Here is a 6,000-nt window from a genome sequence, read left to right on the forward strand (position 1 = left end):
GTTTCTCTGGACTGGCAGATTTGAGTTCCCTCAATATACAGATGACAGCATTATACTCTGCACACTTTGCCAGCAGACATACTGCCTTATTTACTCAGGAACATGTCATGTTTTACTTGACAGACGGTAAAAACATGGTCTGCTTTATTTCTCTTTAACATTCTAATTTTTAGGTTACTGAGGTATGCTCCTATGCTTTCACCTATTCAAGGAGGATAGGTTCTCATAAAAACTGTAAGATGATTGTTATTGATTATGACCAATAATATATTATTTTTGTCTGTCCCTTCTTCCTTCCATCTTGCATTATTTATACTACAATCCTTTTCCTGCTAGTGACAATCAACATCATTACCTCTCTTCACAAACTACTGTTTCTCAAGTCTACAGACTTTTGCAAGCAGGTTTCCAGTTATTCTTTTGGGGTTGTAATTCATCTGAAGGGACGTGGAATTATTGCATTTTCCTTCCTGCAGATATTTCCCAGCAGTTATGCAAGTCTGTGGAAAACCACACGACATTAATTCATTGCTGTGGACTGAGATTGGGACATGAGCTGGTGTCATGTACCTGCTGCAGAGCCTCAGTGTGGCAGAAAGAGTAGAAAGTTTGAGTAATCAAGGAATGGGAAATGGTGAGAAGCATATGAACAGAGTTGTTCATCATTTCCATCTCAGCTCCTGCCATAGGAAAGGAGAACTAAAACCTGCAGAAACCTAATCCTGGTTGCAAGAACATTATGGCAAGTGCACATAATTTACTGCTGATGCACTTAAAGAACTTGGTGTCTAGATAAGGCAAGTCAAGGCAGTTCTAACTTACTAGCATGATTCACTTAACATAACATAGCTGATTTGAATTTTTGTGAATTAAGATATTTTTAATTAAATTTTTTATGATCTTGGGTTTTTTCCCTTCTTTCTTCTTCTGCATATTCTCTTCTTTTCCTCTTTCCTTTTCCTTCTCAGAAAAACTGTTTGGCAGCTTGGAGTGGTTTTCCTGTCTGCATTTTTTGCATTTAGCCTCTGTGTTTTGGAGAAGTGCCTGCCTGCAGCAGCCTAGACAGAATTCCAGGGCTGGAAGCATGTTTTCTAAAACATGGATGTAAGTTTACTTCACTTTTAACCCTCTTCCACTGTGGAACTGAAGAACTCTCTGAAGAAATCTCAGGGCTAGGTTCAGTCCTCTGCTCCCCATATTGCTCCCAGCACCCTACCCTAAATATCACTGCTTTTCCCAGGCAGATGTTTCATAGCCCAGGAATATCTAGAAGAAGCTTTCATCCTTATCTCATCCTCTATCTCATCTCCCCATCTATTCTTCCATCTCATCTCCCCATCTCCTCTCTCACACCTTGGAAGGGGGTAGGAGGTGCTCATATCTCGCAACCCTTCATGTTGATTTCTGTTTCCTTTCCCTCCTGGCCCCACAGAAAGAGGAGGTACTCCAATAAACATCTCACTGTCCTCTCCTCCTGGTTTTGGGGACAGAAAGGAGCAGGATCCAATCCTTTTTGTTATTGTCAAAGTTACTGAATCCCTTCCAGACCTGCTTGTACTTCTGTGATTAAGTTTGGGTGATACAAAAAGTTGCCCATTTCCTTTTTTTTTCCCAGAACAGCACAGAAGTTTGAGAGAAGCAGTGGCTGTGAGAAAATGACTTTCCTATGAACAATGGGAAAGAAATAGCTGAGATCATGATGGGTGGATCCTCCTTTACCCTACTGTCTAGATCAGCTTTCTAAAATAACTTTCCCAGGGAATGATAACTTGTTTCAGTGAAATACGGATTTCAAGGGAGATCCTGATTATAAGGGAGAAGACCATGTGTCAGGCAATGTGGGCTTCCTCTAATTCTCCCTTTTATTCCCATCTCCTACAGTCCTCTTTCCCATCCAATTCTTCTTTTTTCCACTCATCCTCTGCCAGTCTCTTCTCCCTGGGGTCTGTTCCTGCTCATGCGGAGTTTCATTTCAGTCCTTGCAGGGATTTGGACCATATTGCATCAGGCTTCATGTCGTGTTCTGGGGGAGAAAGCAAGACAGTAAATCTCTCCTGTATTTAACAAGCTAATTGTAATTTTGTGTAACCCACATCTCTGGCATCAGCTAGGGAGGAGCAGGGAAGGAAGGGGCAGAACTGCTGAACAAAACCCCACAGCAGCCTTTCTGGCATGGTTTGTGAAGGAAAGGGGAGAGAACAGGAGAGAGATCCTAATCTGAAATATGTATGAGGTGCTCCCATCCAACAGCACCGGGTGTGGACCAAAATGCTGGTAGCTGGGGAGATGGTAGATTAGGGATATTGTTTACTGTGAGATGGAGAGAGGGAAAAGAGCTGGAAAGACCCAAGGAGGGGCTGCAGAAGGGTGTGAGGTAAGTAATGGAAAGAAAAGTTCAAGTAAATTCCAAAGAAGTTGAAAATGGAAGCAGGAACCGGGATTTATTTTTGTCTGGGAACAGACAGAGGATGCAGGGAAAAGAAAAAAAAAAAAGATGGGAAGATGAAAGCCATGAGAGTTAATTCAGCTCCTATTAAAGCTGACAGCATTACTCTTTACAGATAGTAGGCTCGGCTCATAGGAAGATTTTGAAATAGGACAGAAGGAGGAAAGGAGGACTAGTAGACAAAAGACAGACAAAAAGAGAGAGCAAGGAGAAGAAATATGCAAAAATGAAAATAGAAAATAATTGAAAATTAGCACAGGGAAACATATTCTGTATATTGGAAGTATGCTGGAAAAGGGAAGAGAGATTGAAACCAGAGCCAAAACAAAAAAAAGCATGAGATCATTTTGTGATTTCAGAGTTACATCCTAGGGAATATGAGAGTCCTGCCTGTAGAGACCTTGAGAAAAACCTGTGGCAGATGTGAAGATGTGCAGGGCAGAATAGAACTGCAAACTATAAAATGCATTACTTTATGCAGACACTTTCCTCTTAAGCTGTAAACCCCAGGAGTGGAGTGGGCTCAGAGAGCAGGGTGGGGGCTGGCTGGGGAGGATGGGAAGTAGAAAGTGAAAGAGCTAATGACCAGATGGTTTGGTACAGATCTGTGTCTTGGTGGTGGTTGGCTCTGACATCCAAGGAAATGAAAGCTTCAGCTGCAGCTCTTCTTGAAGCTGGGGCACTATGAGGTCCGTCCCCATGGTTTCTCTGGCATAGGGGTTCACTGCCAACAAAACATGATCTAATGCTTCAGTCTTCTCCCTGGGCAGAGCATGAATACCCAGCTGTTCCCACAAAACCTGCAGAAGCCAGGTGTCTCTGCCCAGTGAAATCCCCAAGCCTCTGCATTCCTGGGTTCCACAGATTTACCCTCACCCTGTAGGAGGGCAAAACAGAGTCAAGTGTCAGTGCCCCAGTCCCTCCAGCCACAGGACCTGGTTTCCAGAAGAGGGAAATGTCCCTGTGGGGAATGTGACACCCTCCACCAGGTCCCCTGATGTGTGCCACCTCCAAAGTCTCTTAGCCCAGCAAAGAGAAGAGAAATAACAACTGCAGCTGGAAATACCAACTCCTTTGTCAAAGCTGGGTGAGCTGGGCTGATGGATCCAAAGCTTGCTAAGGGAGATCCAGGCATTTGTACTTGCAGAGTAAAATCATGTGAGCTTTTTTTTTTAATATTTACTGAAAACCAGGCTTAAAGCAAGACTCTTGATCAGGCATCCTTTCCAGAAAGAAAAACCAGCCATGGGCTGCCTGTCAAAGGAGAGCAAGCTGCATGGGCCATATGGGCTGCTGGTCCCATGCCTGAGAGAAAGCAGGTCCCAAACCTCAAACCTTCATTGAGTACAATGAACCTCAGAGGTTCATTGTACTCAAGACCTGACTGCCTGAATGCCTCTGGGGCAGGCATCGAGAGACCTGCCTGCTGCAAGGTTGGTGAGATCCCTCAGTGTGTTTGGAGGAGGGAAAACTTCCTCCCAAGTGTGAGCAAGACCTGTGCCTGGGGCAGCCCATTGGGTTTGCTCTGGTGCTTAAGAGCTGGACTCTTGTGGGTCTCTTCCAACTCAGAATATTCAGTGATTCCTCACTCCCTCAGTACCAGACCACTGTCCCTGAATGTGAAGGCTCTGGCTCCCATCACTGCAGTCAGACAAAGGGAAAACTCCTGCTGGGATGGGCCAGACCTGCTCACACATCCACAGCTGGGCTGTCAGTGCCAGAAACATCAGCTCACCCCATGGACCAGCAGTGCAACTGGTGTCCCTGTGGGAGGAAACCTGCCCTAACTGAGGGGGACATTTGTGCTGAGACAAGGTGCTTTTCCATGTGCTCTGTCTTCTTGCCTATGCATTTTCATGACATGAGTAGGGTCTGGTGAGATTATCTTATTTTTCTCCTCAGCATGATAGCGGGAATCGATGGGAGTGGTGCTTAGAGCTTCACTGCCTGAGCTCCCTGTGCTCAGCCTAGAAAAAGCACATCTCCAGCAGGAAAAGAGCATCTTAAACAAACAGGATCCCAAGCTTTAAGAAGCCTAGCAGGTTTATGGCAATGCATTTTGAAGAAAGAAGTAGAAGCAGAATAAATACATATTCCATTACAGTTGTTTGTCATAAACTTGGTATGGTGCTGAGAACGTTCAGTGTATACAATTCATGCTTACAAACTTCCCAAGGCAAATTCCTAAGCCTCCTCTTCCTGTGGTATTCCTTCCTACCCCATCACACAGGCATAACCCCTGAGAGTGGCAGAAAACTGCTACCCCAACTCTTCTGGGTTTGATCCAAGTCCTAAAGAGCCATAAAGTAGGAGATAGGAAATATCAGGTCCTTTTTAAAGTAGGGAACTAAAGATGTGTGGGGTTTTGGCCACAGCCATCAACAGTTTAAGATCCCTTATTTTTCTTTTCCTGGGCCATTGCAGCTGTATATGCAGCACTAATTCCCCAAGGCTGGAGGGTTTGGATTTTTTTTTTTCATTTTCAATCCTGGTGCATTTTGTTCGCTGTTCTTCAGTCTGTTTATTGATTCTCAGCTTTTTTCATGAGTCTAAGTGCCTTTTCTTTGTACTCCTCCCCTTCCTCTCTCCCCGCAAAACATACCAGCCTGCATTCACTTAGGCAGAATCTCAATTTATTTACTGCCTTTTTAGAAGCATGGTTTTTTTCCTAAGGCTTGCTGAAAAAGAGCTGTCCATTAAGTTTTTTTTTCCCACTGCAGAGAAGGCTTTGTCCTGTTTTCTCATGGTGTTTGTGGCTGATATGAAACTGTTGAAGACAAAATGTACTTTGAATCAGGCTGAAACAAATGACAGCTGTGTGCAGGCAGATGGAGAAAGGGTCCCAGGGTACTTTTCAACTGTGGGACAGGACATATCACTTTAGCAAATTGTTGCTAGCATCTGTTTTTGCATGGGGCAGTTCTCTAGCCCCAGATAATCCCCTCTGAGTGCCAGGACTGGCTGTGCTGTTTGGCTGCTGATCTGACACTTCCAGCAACTGAATAACTGCTACAAAGCAGCTATTCCAGAAGCAACATTGCTGCAAGAGGAGTGAGTTTATTTAAGCTTTCTACATTATTGTCAAAAAAGTAAGGGACTAATGCATGAAATTTGCTTCGTGTTGATGTTCATGATAAGGAGTGAGGGAAGCCTTTGCCAATATTTTACTCTCTTATCAAAAAAAATCAATAAAAGTGCTTCCTGATAAATAGCATGTTTGACATGTGGCCTGTCTGTCAGGGCATTGGAAAGGCTGATAAATACGCAGTATCCTTACTACAGTGCTTCCCTGGAAAACAAACAGCCTGGGGGAGAGAGGAGCTGTGCAGCTCTGCAGGGCACTGTGTCTGTGCTCAGCATCCACTGAGATGCTGCAAGTCTGGATACTCCAATCCTGCTCCTGCCCTGCCCTGCAGCCTCTCCCTTCCCACTCTTAGATCAGCCAAGGGAACTGCTCAGGCTGCTCAGCCCCAGCCACACTCAACCTGAACTGACCCACCAAGGGCTTTTCTGAAGGCTAGTGCAGGACTAATAAATTCTCATTTATTCATGAC

The sequence above is a fragment of the Serinus canaria genome, chromosome 1 (genome assembly GCF_022539315.1).
Source record: "Serinus canaria isolate serCan28SL12 chromosome 1, serCan2020, whole genome shotgun sequence".
NCBI lineage: Eukaryota > Metazoa > Chordata > Aves > Passeriformes > Fringillidae > Serinus > Serinus canaria.